The sequence below is a fragment of the Eupeodes corollae genome, chromosome 1 (assembly GCF_945859685.1).
Source record: "Eupeodes corollae chromosome 1, idEupCoro1.1, whole genome shotgun sequence".
Lineage (NCBI taxonomy): Eukaryota > Metazoa > Arthropoda > Insecta > Diptera > Syrphidae > Eupeodes > Eupeodes corollae.
The window spans coordinates 270604813-270619767 of NC_079147.1; the positions used below are offsets into that span (position 1 = coordinate 270604813).

The 14955-nt window shown below is 37.7% G+C and overlaps 1 protein-coding gene across 1 annotated transcript in view; it reads right to left on the reverse strand.

Annotated features, from left to right (window-relative positions):
- Positions 1-14955, reverse strand: part of LOC129938600 (gamma-glutamylcyclotransferase) — a 44275-nt gene that overhangs the window by 10908 nt on the left and 18412 nt on the right. The window lies entirely within an intron of this gene.

The following is a 14955-nucleotide window of genomic DNA, read 5'->3' on the forward strand; positions in this document are numbered from 1 at the left end:
GCAACAATTATAAAGAAAATAAAAAAATAATTACTTTTATTACTTAACCTGAAACCTGGATTTATCATTCGTTAAGGATAAAAGCTCTTAAGTTAAGCGAGTTTCTAACATATTTATATATATTCAGTGTAACGTTTTGATCTTCAACTTTCATTATACTATTCATGTCAGTTAAGTTCATAGGGGATAGGAAGTGGTTTCTAACTGCATTAAAAATTGGGCATCCTAAAAGGAAGTGTTCAATTGTATCATCTTCATATGTATTACACAATGTGCAAATGTTCATTGGGTCAAATATATGTCTATCACCGTGTAAAATTATTCTGTGGGCATATCTGTTCGCGCACCTAATTTGCGCTAAGACTTTATGCACGTATGGTTTGCAGGATGAATTCAGGTACGGAGCCGGTTTATATTCTGGTTCTTGTATGTTCGCTAAATAAGGAGCATAATAGCAGCAAGAAGTTGAGTTAGAAGCCTTCCTGAAATCTTCATTTATAATGCTTCTCTTCTGGTCTTCAAGGATGCTTACAAAGTATTGACGAACAGGTAATAAGTTTTGCTGTTCCCATATATCCATAAAATTACTCATTAAGGAGGCCTTAAATTTTGTTGCCTAGTTTGGTCGTTGGGAGTTGTTATGGGTTCTCAAGATTTCGTTGTAACACTTTTTAATTAGGCGCTCATCAGAGGCATTCAACAGTTTTTCCCAGAAATGCAAAGATCTTTTCGCTATCTCGTAATCTAATGGAAGTGTACCAGTTTCTAAGCGAACCACATTGCTTTGTGTGTTTTTAGCTAGACCAAGCAACTTCTTTAAAACTGAAGTTTGAATAACTTTAATTTTGTCTCCAGCTTCCAGACCCCATATCTCCACACAGTATGATAAAGTCGATTTAACTGTTGAATTATAAACTTTGATTCTTCCTTCCCAGTTTTCCATGTAAGGGCTCCTCATAGCTTTTTTGGTAACTGCTGCTGCTGCTCTTGCCTTGGTTTTGAAGACATTCATGGTTTCATTCCAAGATCCAGTTCGACTCAAGGTTATTCCCAGATATTCAAAGCTATCTACAACTTCAATTGAGTCTTCTTTATATGCAAATCTTTCCGGGCATGATGATATTTTTCTTTTTGCAAAGTTTACTATTTACGATTTTTCGGCATATGCTATCAGGATAACATTTGTTGTTTCCGAAATGTCTATTCCTGTAAGGCCCTCGATTCTTAAGAATTCATCCAAATCATTTATATTTAAGTTAAATAGGAGGGCACTTGATGGATCACCCTGCAGAACACCCTTTGTGACATTCGCTTCTTATGTTAGGCCACTTGTTGTCTTAATAGCAATTTTGGTTTTCACATGTATGTTTTGAAATGCATGTATTATTTTCCCACTTGCTCCAATGAATCTAAGGTGGGTCCATAGCTTATCGTGATTCACACTATCGAATGCTCCTTTAAGGTCAACAAAGACTACAAAAAAACTTCCTTTTGTTTTTTGCAAGAGAAATATCTGTGATTGCACTTAGGATAAAGAGGTTATCAGCACAACTTCGTCCTTTCCTGAAACCGTTCTGGAATTCAGGAATTAGTTGCTCTTCTTCTGCCCAGTCTTGAAGCCTGTTTGATAGGATTTGGGTGCAAACTTTCATCAAAGCATTTTCGATCGCTATAGGTCGATAGTTCGTTGGTAGAGATTTATCACCTTTTTTAAATATCATTGTAATGTCTGCTCTAAAAATGCCTGATAGGTTTCTTTCTTCGTTATCGAACAGGCTTTGAAAGAAAGAAAGTAAATATTCACACCATAGGTTTGGTAGATGCTTAATGAACTCGTTTACAATCCTATCCGGACCCGCGGGTTTATTATTGCGCAGCCCAAATATAACTGTTTTAAGCTCGTCCATGCTTATGTCTCTATCAAGAAATGGATGATACGTATCGGCAAAAAGTCTATACACTACCTCATTGCCACTATACATATCCTGGAGGTAATCGTCCCAAACTTCCTTCGTAATATGGTTTCGAGCAATAGAGTTCGGTTGGATGCTTTTGATTGCTCTCCAAAAATCTTTGCTGTTTTTGTGTTTTGAAGTTGTTGTGTTAGGTCCTTATTGGATTGCTTTTTAGCGGAGTTCATGGTTGATACGTATAATTTCCTGCTGGAGATGTACTCTGATCTTTTGTTTATGTTATTAGGGTCTTTTCGATAACTTCCCATTTTCTGCTTCATTTCTCGTTTTTGCAATCTGCAATCATTATTGAACCATTTATTCTTTTGGAACAATGGTGCAGTACAAATCTTATAGTGTTTCATCATTCCTCATTCTTCTGCAGCATGCTTGATGTTTTCGAATATTTGTTGGTATCCAATTGTATATCCATTCATTTGTAAACTTCCAGCTTTGGCTTGCATAGACGAGATGTAGTTTTCCGCTGCAGACGTATTCCAAACTAGTTTCCAAGTTGAGAACATATTTGGAGTAATATCCAAACTTGTTGCAGACGGGCACAGAAAGTTTAAGATACAGCACATATGATCAGAGTGTAGCAAGATCTGAGATACCTCAAAGTCATCAATGTTTGCCGCCCCTTCTAGATTAACCCATACAGTGTCCACGGTGCTTCTACCCTGGTGTGATTCAAATGTAAAGTCACCGTATGCATCGCTTCTACTTCTTCCATTTATAAGTAACAGACCAGCGTTTTCAAATATCTCACCAAGTAATTTACCTCTCCTCTTTATAATTGCGTCTCTACTCTTTCTTGTGTATGATAGTTGTTGAGCCTTCCAATATGTGACTGTCTAATTGATTCGATAGTCCGAAACGAGCATTTAAGTCTCCTATTATATTTATTTATTTATTTATTTTTATCAGTAACATATTAAAATATATTACAAATAATACATTTAAGAGCACTAGCAGCTAGACTATCGGCTCAAAGGCTCCTATTATAATTGTATGCGTGCGGGGTAATTATTCTGTAGGCATTCTAATTCCTCTTGTATACGTTCACAGCATGAGTTATCATGCATTTCTCTAGACGGGCTAAGATAAGCAAAGTATATTATGTACTTCAAGCTATTAAAAACAATCTCTAGTATTATCCATAGATTTGTTTTACTAATTTCTCTCAAAACATCATATTTTGCAGGATTTTTTACAAGAATTTTCAATCCACATTTTCCTCTTCCTCTTGACTTATCTTTGACTGCTTTCGAGTAAAACATGTTATAGCTTTCAAAAATGTTAGATGGAGCTTGTTTTGTCTTATCTAGGACCCAGGTTTCACTTAAGAATAAAATATCAAAACTAAGGATTAAATTTAATTCAATGTTATCTAAATTACACAAATATTTTATTCCATTAATATTCCAAAAGCTAATTTTCAAATTCTTTTCTTGAGTTTCCCTAACATTAATATGGTTATATTTATTTTGTAGCTATGCTAATTCATTATGTTGCGAGAGCCTTCCTTGAGGGAGTTCTTCGTCAACTATTGATGCTCTGCTATCATGTGACCTGATTGGTTTAATAATCTATGAATTATTTATTTTCTGCACAATTTCATTTAATTTATTATCTAACTATCTTACTTCTAACCCGCGAATGATGGTGACTTGAGATGCGGCAAATCACGATAGTAGATCATGAGCTATCAGAAGCTGTAAGATTATGTTTTATTTTAGTCTTATCTTTTTCACAAAAAACTAAAAACAAATGTTTTTTGAGATTAAAATAGTTTGATTGAGAATGAACAAAAATCGTAAATCTAAGGACTCAGGACTTCATCTCTTGGTGGAATGAAGAACTGTCCAGTCTTAGGAAAATAACGAGGACAATTTTCAATATCTGCCACAAACATAAGTTTTACCAACCGTATAAAGACTCTCTTTAAATTTACAAGCAAGCCCTGTCATCAGCCAAAGGACAAGGCTGGAGAGAATACTGTCAATCAATCAAAGACATAAAGGAATCCGCAAGGTTCAGCAAACTTTTATCGAAGGAACATTGTAATCCTTCATTTCTAAAAGAGTCTGATGGGACCTGGACAGCCTCTCCAGCCGAATCTCTTGAGCTACTGATGCTTGATGATGATGATTCCGGGTTGCGAGAGTGATAACCCCGAACCGCTTGAAACCACAGAGCTAAACGTAGCTCATGTGGAGCAAGTCAATTCCTTTATAACCAGAGAAAATATATTGTGGGCCATCAATACTTTTTCTCCATATTAATCCCCAGGCATGGATGGCATACTGCCAGTTATGCTTCAAAAGTTGCATGATGTGGCAGCTCCATGGCTGGAACAAATTTTCAAAGGATGTCTCCTTGTCAAACATGTGCCCATGTCGTGGAGACAGGTCAAAGTAGTTTTTATCCCGAAAGTGGGTAGGCAAGGTCACGAATCCGCGAAGGATTTCAGACCAATAAGCTTAACATCTTTTGTGCTTAAAACCTTGGAGCGCATTCTTGATTACCATATTAGAGAAATCCTATTTGGACGACCTCTCGAAAGCTCTCAGCATGCTTATCTTAAAGGCAAATCTACGGAGACTGCCCTCCATGAGGTAGTGCGTACTGTAGAATAAACAATCCATTATAAAGAATTTACTCTTGCCACCTTCCTAGACAAAGAAGGTCCATAGAAGAATCGCTCGTTAAGTTCGGTGTAGAAGACTTCATTCGAGAATGAATTATTTCCATGCTCAGTGGTAGGAAGATTCGAGCCACTCTAGGCAATACAATCGCAACAAAACACGTGAGTATGGGAACACCATAGGGTGGTGTCCTTTCGCCTCTTCTATGGCTGCTGGTCATGGATACAATTCTCGTTAAATTAGAGAGATGTGGAGTGAAGGCGGTAGCCTATGCGGATGATTTGGTGCTCTTGGTGTCAGGAAAGTACACCTCTGTGATTAGTGAAATCACGGAGTCAGCTTTGAAGAAAGTTAGCAGCTGGGCCACGAGTTGTGGACTAGAAGTTAACCAAAGTAAAACTGACATGTTGCTCTTTACCACCAAAACTAAAGTACCGCCCTTCACGCTACCTCGATTCAACGGTCAAATCCTAACATTGTCTTCCAGTCCAAAATATTTGGGAGTTATACTCGACCCTAAACTAAGCTGGAAACTAAATATCGAAGTACGGGTTAAGAAGGCCTGTGTTGCCTTCTACGCCTGCAGCAAAACTTTCGGCAAAAAGTGGGGACTTCAGTCGAAGATGATTTTATGAACGTACACAGCCGAAGTACGTCCAATCTTAACATATGGTTCGATTGTATGGTAGCCTGCTCTTAGCAAAGCCTATAATATTAATAAGCTAAAGAAGGTTCAGAGAACAGCTTGCGTGGGCACCACAGGGGCCATGCGTACTTGCCCAACGGACGCCTTAAACGTTATTTTGGATATTCTACCAATCGACCTTTTTATTAAATACATAGTTTCCTGCAGCGCTATTAGGCTGAAGGAATCAAACAGCTGGTTGTCAAAACCTTATGGTCACAGCAACACTACGAAATTGATCCCCTCAGATATTATATCGGTAGACACTGACTACTGCACTCCTACTTTGAACCTTAGTAAGGGTTTTAAGTTTATTTTCCCATCGAGAGAAGATTGGGAGGATGACATCGTGTCGATAGGTTTCGAAACAACCATCTTTACTGACGGCTCAAAGATGGAGTGCGGAGTTGGTTCTGGGATCTTTTCTGAGTCCCTAAATGTAGCCAAATCCTTTAGGCTTTTTGACTTTGCTAGCGTTTTTCAGGCTGAACTGCTTTCAATAAGGGAGGCATGTAAGATACTTAAACAAAACCCAAACCAAAACCGAAATGTGGCTATCTTTACAGACAGTCGGCAAGCTGTCAAAGCCATTAGCTCGGCCCTATCCTCATCTAAATTGGTCCAGCAATGTCGCGATGAGCTTGCGAGCCTGAATATTAACCTCGGTGTCACCCTGTGTAGTACCCGTAGCATGATGATTAGTGCGTTGGACTGTCATGCAAGGGGTCTTGGGTTCAATCCCTGCCTGTGCCACCTTAATTTAAAAAAAATAATTTTCGCGGGTACTGCCTCTTGCGAGGAATTGACAAATCCTTCAAGAGTAATTCTTGTCATGAAAAAGTGCTTTCTCAAAAATTAGCCGTTCGGATTCGGCCTTAAATTGTAGGTCCCTTCCATTCCTGACAACAGTACTCGCACACAGGAATGGTTGAGAGTTGTAAGTCACTAGGCCCTGGTTCACAACGGACTGTTGCGCCACCCCATTTGATTTGATTTGGTCACCCTGATCTGGGTTCCGGGCCATAGTGGTATCGTGGGAAATGAACGGGCTGACGAGCTAGCCAGGCAAAGATCGGCCCTTCATAGCTCACTTGCGGAAATGGTTAACATTCCTCTTGGTGCTATGAAGGGTAAAATCTTTTCTATCTACCAAACTGAATCAAAACGAAGGTGGAGCAATTTACCCAACTGCATTATGTATAGGAAGATATGGCCCACCTATAATAAAACCCGTACAAACGATCTTCTATGCAGGCCAAAGCAAGACATAGCCAGGATTGTTGCGGTTTGTACCGGACATTGGCCTATAGGAGTTCATGCAGAGAAGTTGGGTATCTCTTACAACACCTTTTGCCGTAGCTGTAGTGACCAAAGAGAAAGTGAAACGATAATCCATTTCCTCTGCAAATGTCCTGCTTGGCAAACACTAGAATGAAATACTTTGGAAAAGCATTCTTTCACGAACTTGATGAGCTATCTGAGACCTAATCTTTTTCTCAATGCGACAAAATGGCTCTAACATAACCGCTATGAAGCTTCTCTATAAATATATCCCTTTCAATCGAAGGTCAAACGAGTTTTTGGTATCAAAACGGCGCACTACAGCGCTAATTGGATCTCCGGCTAGGTTGCCTTGAGATCGCCATTTCTACCTACCTACCAAAGGACTCAGTCTGCTACAGTAAAGGCTCAAAAATAATACAACTTGCTGATGCGTACGACTGCCGTGTTTTAGAGGGAGAGCTTACATTTATTCGAGGATCATCTTGTTAGCTTATTATTATTATTGCTTTATAGCTGGAAAATGGAATCATCTGTTGGAAGACTTTAAAGTTAGAGCGGAAATTTTTTCTGATCATATGCCATTGGAAGTCACAATTTCTGTTACTGCAAGTGTAAACCAGGAGAACATATGGCGATTAGGACTTTTACCGAAACTTGTTTGGAAGGAAGGAATTCGCGAAAGCTTGATTGTGATGAACAATACGAGGTCTTCAGCTGAGTTAAGGAAAGCGATAAAATATATAAATGAACGCACAAACACTATTTCGCTGTCGTTAAATGCTCCTCTGCTGAGAACCCACTTATTGTCTCCTTTATTTAAATATGCGGCTCCTATGTTTCTAGATGAAAACTTGGATCCACTTTTTACTCTTCAAGATGTTGGGGAAGCCATAAACAACTCAAAGCTAAATAAATAAATAAAATAGATCTTACATCTGAAGAATTTGAAACTTCAATGGGCGTTAAACAGGTGTTTACATCTCGATGAAAAACTATCAGATGCTAAACGAGCTATTTCATCGATTTAGGGACGCTGTATTAAGACCCGACTATAATAGACTTAACCGAGCTTAAGCCAGCTTAAGGGAAGGAACCAATACGCAGCCTTATATGTCACTAACCATAATAGGTGTTCTGCTCAGTTTCGTTAAATTTCTCTAACTTTCGCGCAATCACGCAAGAGCCATTTAAATAGCTCGAGCTTAAGCAAATGTCAAATTTGCTTAAGTTGCTTGAATCCATTATGGTTACTTTTTGTTTTGACGATAACTTCTGATAACTTTTCGTTCGGTTTTTGACATTAGATTACTTTGGGTTAAGTCTATTATAGTTGGGCCATTAGTAACAATTACGTGTCGCACAGTGCAAAACAAACAGTATTTCGTTCAACCGCAGCTTCAGTCCTTCTTAACGGAGCACAGGTTTGGGGATACAGAACATATGATGTTCCGTTTACCGAAAAACACTCCAAATCATGTGTTATATATTGAAACTGGTATTCCCCCTATGTTTTTGGATACCCTAGAATTGCATTTTAATTATGTTATCAAAGTTTTAGAGATGGAAGAAACTAGAATTCCAAACATAGTACTGAGTAATATTATTCGAACGGGTGGAAGTATTTGCAATGTGTGGATAGAAATCGCATCAGAGCTTAGAGTAGAATTAGATATCCAGACAAAAGAACAACCTTCCTATCTAAGAGAGAAATTCAACTTGTTGTTAGATAAATTCGGTAGAATCTTATATGATAGATACACTGAACTTGCTGGAGCTTCACTGTATAGGAATTACTACTTCAAATTAAACCATTAACTTAGTGAAAACACATACTTTCTTGATTGCTACTCTGTTGAAAAAATCAGTAATGTCTTCAAAATAAGAAGTGAAATAATAAGTTTAAATTTTATACCCCACCGAACGGATCTACCAACTATTGCGAACTTTGCAACATGAATACCAGGGAAGATGTTTTCCATTTTGTTGCAGTTTGTCTCATTTTAAAAGAACTTCGTGTTATGGTATTTCGTAAAAATACCCTTAAAGAAGAAGAGACAATAAGCATTTTTAACGGCGAAAACAGGATGGATGTTTTATACTCTCAAAAAGTCCAACAATACCCAGTGCTTTAAAGACAGAAGCAGGCACGTGAACTATCACAGATGAAGAATCTCTTAATCTGTTATTAGACACCCACTTTCCAGGAAGCTCTAACATACTCAACGACTTAACATCAGTCTCAAGCTTCTACAAGCGATTTAGTTGATCTAATAACGCGGGAAAAACTGCAATGGGCCATAGACAGCTTTGATCCATATAAATCTCCAGGACCAAACGGAATCATTCCGGCCGAACTACAAAAATGCTCAGACATGATCATTCCACCATTGGAAGCTGTTTAAGGTTGAGATATATTCCCAAAGCCTGGAGAATGGCAAAAGTAGTATTCATTCCTAAAGCAGGGAAACGCTCCCACGTTAACCCTAAAGATCTACGACTAATCAGCCTATCATCCTTTCTTCTTAAAACCTTGGAAAGATTGATTCAAATTTACATCAGACATCAGACCTAAAACCATGTCTCATTTCCACAGCTCAACATGCTTACTCTAAGGGAAGTCTAACTAACTTCTATCATGAGAAGTTTTACTACCACCAGATCGGTGAATCGAGGCACCCCCCAAGGTAAGGTCCTTTCGCCTCTTTTATGAAACATTGTAGTAAACGACCTACTTACATCATTGGAAGCAGATGCCTTAAATAGGCTAACAAAATGGGCTAAGCAATGTGGATTGGACGTCAATCCACATAAAACACAATTAATACTCTTTTCGAGAAGATATAAAATTCCTCAGATTTAAAGATTAAAGGAACACGATTAAGCTTTTCCGACCAAGCTAAATATTTAGGCCTCATTTTAGACAAACAACTAAATTGGAAGGCAAATATTGATGAAAGAGTAAAAAAGACTAATGTAGCACTTTTTACTTGTAAAAAGGCCATAGGATCAAAATGGGGATTCTCACCAAAAATAACCCACTGGCATACACTTCGGTAATGAGACTCATTTACGGAGCTGTCGTATGGTGGACCGCACTGGACAAGATGGTAAATCTAAATAAGCTCATCAAAGCCCAGCGGTAGCAGGTATGTACCTCACAGGAGCACTTCGCTCAACACCAACCGCAGCACTGGAAGTGCTTTTAACCTAACACCTCTTGACATCTTCTCCAAAATGGTGGCAGCCAACTCATGTGTGAGGTTTGGAGCCACCTATCAATGGACCAGTAACAATACTGGACATACTACTATTCTAGACAGTTTCAGATCTATCCCAGTTCGCTTAGACTATACCACCCCAAAAATGGTATTCGGTAAAAGCTTCCATGTGTCTATACCTTCAAGATCCTCCTGGGAAGAAGAGAGATCCCTGGAAGACGATGCTGTACACTTCTATACAGACGGTTCAAAGACCGATCACGGAGTTGGAAGTGGTATCTTTTCGGAACAACTGAATCTCAGTCTATCCTAAAGACTTCCCAATCAATATAGTGTATTACAGGCAGAAGTAATGGCAATTAAAGGAGCACTATCCTGGCTCAAAGAAAACGTTATATCTTGTAAGGATATACGAATATTTTCAGACAGCCAGGCCGCTCTTAAATCTTTTGCGTCAGTCTCCAAAAACTCTCAAACAGTCCACGATTGTCGATCATCTCAGAATGAGATGACGGAACAGTTTAACATTCACCTCATTTAGGTGCCGGGCAACAGAGACATTCCGGGAAATTGCAAAGCCGATGAGCTCGCCAAAAACATAACACTTCTACCTAATGTTAGACAAAAACATAACATAGGAACACCACTTGCTACATGCAAATATCTTCTCAAGCAATATGCTCTAGAATCAACAAATGCTAGATGGTCACAGAGTACCACCTGGCTAGAAACCAAGCAAATATGGCCAAGTATTGACTTAAAACGGTCAAAAGGCTTGATATCCCTGAGCAGACAAAGTATAAGCTCTACAATTGGAGTAATAACAGGACACTGCCTAATAGGAAGACATGCTCTGAGGCTAGGGGTCTACACAAATTACTTTTGTAGAAGCTATATAGACGAGTAGGAAGAGGAAACTGTACAACATCTTCTATGTACATACATGTCCAGCACTCTCCATTAAAAGGAATAACTTTCTCGGTAATCCCTTCTTCGATAATACCAGTGAACTTGCAACGATTGACACAAAACGTCTCTCTAACTTTATTAAAAGTGCGAAATGGTTTGTTTAAGTTCATTATTCTCCAGGAGTAACCTCATTAGTGGTATCACAATGGACCCTTGAGGTCTACGTGCGTCAATGACATCTGGACAGCCACTCCAACCTAACCTAACCTAACCTCAAATGCGGACGAAGTCGATAGTTAAAGCTAGTAATTATTATTATTGGAAAAAAACCTCTTGTGAATTTGGAAAAGAAATAAGTAATATTTTTTTAAAATACAAATTACAAATAGTGATAGACTTGAAGCTTGCCTGGGGAATGTTTTTTAGACAATTATGTTATTGGTAGTTTTTGAACTATCAGCTGAAGGTAGATGTTGGTGAAGTAAAGTTCCGAGTTTGAAGTTTATGACACTTGAAAAACAAACTAGTTGCCTTGGTCTAAATTTACGTTCAAAGAACGCAGTTGACTGCAAATGAAGTCCCTTATGTTGTCTGAACCTGCCCAATAACATTTTCAATAACAAAAAGCTAAACCAAGAATGAATCATTAAAAAGTTACAAGTCTACATAGGTACACCAATGTACATACATCTTGTAGTTGAGTCCATTATTTTTCTGGTCACTTATTCCGTATGACTTTTCTGTTTTTTGTTTTTTTTCTTATAAAAATACTTGCACCCTTTCATAGAGATCAGATCCTATTTTTAAAAGAAATCAAATCAACCATTGGAATGGAAGCCAAGTCAAGTCAAGAAGAAGTGAAATAATGCAACCACAACAACAACAACAAAAAAAGAATAAACATGTAAAGTGGGACACTCCTGCTATGTACTCTGTACTGGTAATGTATTTATGTGATATTATGTATCGACTACGACTTGCTATCAATTTATCAAGAAGAATCATTGTCGGAAGACAAATTGCGATTCACACTCAGAGACTCACTCAGTCTCTGATGCTGGTCGCCGGCCGCCGCGCCGCGCGCCGTTTCACCGCATAGATGCACCTGCCATCCAAATAGTAGCAAGAACAACAAAACTTGCAACCCTCTCCCATATATCCAAAATAAAAATACACTCTTATCCATTTCTCAGCCCCCCGCCCTGATCTCAATTCTAGCGCGAAAAACAAGATCATTTCGCAATTGCAATCGCAAAAACTTTAGCTGATTCTAATGCTGCTGTTGCCGCTGCTGCTGAATAGTGGCTATAAGGCTACATACATAGATCAGCCCACTGTACTATGGCATATTGTACTGGTGATTTTTCGGAGGTGACGGAGTGACGAGACGGTGCGGTGGTGGCAGCAGAGCGGTTGCAGTGGTGGTGGGCAGTGCGGGACCACTTTGTAAATTGTAAAATCTAAAAAAGACAAAAAAAGATCTTCTTCGCTGGTGGAATTTCAGAATTCGGCTTTGAGTATAAGAATAGTTGCGACTTTTCTCCTCTTCATGCATCAGTTTTCATGAACACTAAATAATGAACTACAAACGTTCCTACATATGGACGTTGGATATTTGGCATGACATGTTCGAGTGAATGAGGGACCTAGAAGAGACAGGCAGAGAGATGCGATATGGGCTGTAGACTAAACACAGCAGAGGTATTCTATAAGACGACTCTCTGCTCTGAGTAATGGAGGAGTCCCTCGCGCCTAAAAGCCCCTAAAGATACTTTTATTTTGTTCTAATTTGATATGTATCGTCGTTGTAGTCGTTGTCGTTGTCGTAATATACTTGGATTGAAAAGAGAGAAGACGGATGGCATTTCACGTCTTGGATTAAGCATTTAAAAATGCATAAAATCATCTTGAGGTGTGCTCTTTGAGGAGATTGCGCTTATTCACAAATGTTTCAATGATAAGAAATAAAATTAAGAACATTTTTGTGTAGGGACCCACTTCAAATTAAAGTGTAATTAAAGTTAATGATAGAGAAAATAAGAATATGAGATGTGATACTTTAGAAGTCTACCGTCAATAGATCACAGTACTCAGATGTTTTTTCTTAGTGCTTAATATTTAAGGGTATGTTACTTTTTTCAGAGAAATAATTGCCTCAAAGTCTTTAAATAATTTCCTGAACACAAATAGGGCAGTTCTATTTTGAGTGAAAAATACAATCCAGTATTGGTTTTGACTTTTGATGCATAGAATTTTTAGTATTTTAACATTTTTGTAAACGAAGAACTATAAAGACTCTGATTACTCTGATCGGCAAAATTAAGACGAAAGGTTTTTAAAGCATTATGTTGTCCTGAAATGAGATCACAAACATTAAATACAACCAAAAAAAGGTGTTCTTAAGGCAAAAGAAAAAAGCACAACATAGTCCTTAACAATAGTTTCTTGTCTTTCAGACAAAGCTAAACTTATTTAAGTACCTTACTTAGTTTCTATACAAATCTGAGAAGCCTTGAATTTAATGCTTTCATGGTTTTGAAAATAAGTTTTGGAGTTAAATTTTAGTGATTATTTTAAACTTCTATTTTTACTATCCGGTAAAATTTTAATAATAACCGTTTTTAACGCTTTTTTAATAGTTTTTCAATATAAATATGTACTTACATATGTACATAATTATTTCACAAACTTGATCTTTTTACCTGGTTTAGATGACATACTGTTTTTTTTTTTCTTTTTCTGTATAGCATTTCTTTTAGAAGTTTTAAAATTTTATGAAATACATTAATATTAACGCGAATGACATTTCATAAAAAGAAAATATAATAAAATAAAAAGTAAAAATAATTAATTTATTTTGAAGATTTACAACAAAAAAACTTGTAATTTTTGATGATTTAAAACATACACAAAAAAATGATTGCAAAAACTGGACACAATGAACCAACCCCGGAAACCATTTAATATACCCTAGACACTATTTAACGTCAGAAAACTTTCCTGGAAGAATAATCTTCGAATTTCTTGTAATTACGACAATCTGTCACAAAATGGTTTACTGCAGATCTGCTTTGTGGGGTATAAAATTAAAATTAAGTAACTTCATCCTTGCTTTAAATGGTTAAATGGAGCTTATCACCTTAGATGAGTAGCTACTATTAAAATAAGTTTCTCTAGTACGCAATTGATGTTTGAGGCTTTCGTAGAATAGCCTATAGGTTCATGATGATTCTCTAGTTAATTCCTGGTCATATATTTTGTCTTCCACTTAAGCTATTATCATAGAAAATATATGCTTCCAATTGCAAACGTTAGTCCCAGATAACTATAGTGTGATGTCATGCGATAAAGCCCTGTGGTTCCATTTATTGAAAAAAGGAAAGATCAATATTTGAATATGCGAACAATTTCGACCACATCAAGTTAAATGACAAAGTTTAAGTTTGATGATAACAATACACTGAGGTATTTGAATTCGGTCACAACATCTATTCGCCAAGTTTGTTCCCGTAGTTTTCCTCTCTGTCGATTCTCGAAGATCATATTTTCGTTTCCTATATGGTAAAATATGGAAATATGAAGACAAGACAAGGGGGCTTGTGTCTTGGATTATCTGATATCAGTATCAAGTTATCTGAATAGAGAACAATCTTTATGAAATATCCCGCAACGATCATTCCCCGTGGTAGAATATCAGCTACGTATACATCATCAATGTACAAAGTGAACCGAATATGAATCAAAATGCATCACTGTGGTACACCTGCAGACGTTTCGAAAGATTCTGAAAACTCAGAACCATCTCATTTATGAGGAATGTCGGCAGGCAAATGCAGCCAAACAACAGGCAAGCAGAGCGGCGCTGCATAAAAGCGTGCAGTCGAAGATGTTGATAGGTTTAAAAGCAGGAATGATGTTCGAAAGTTTTATGAACAGGTGAAACGAAATTCACAGGTACATAAGCCTAGAACCGAAGGCTGCAAAGACGAAAGTGGAAACATCAAACTGGAAATAGTGGAACCGCATTCAATGCTGAGAGTATGGAAGGACCACTTCTGAAGACTGTATAACGGACGATCCATTCAGCATAGACGAAGAAAACCAACAATCCCGTCCTCTCGACTTAGACCAAGTAAAGATTGCCATATCTAAGCTGAAGTCTAATAAAGCTGCTGGAGCAGATGGCTTGAATGCCGAGCACTTTAAAGCAGCTGGAGATAAGTTGGTTAGGAGCATTCACCAACTTATCTGTAAGATAT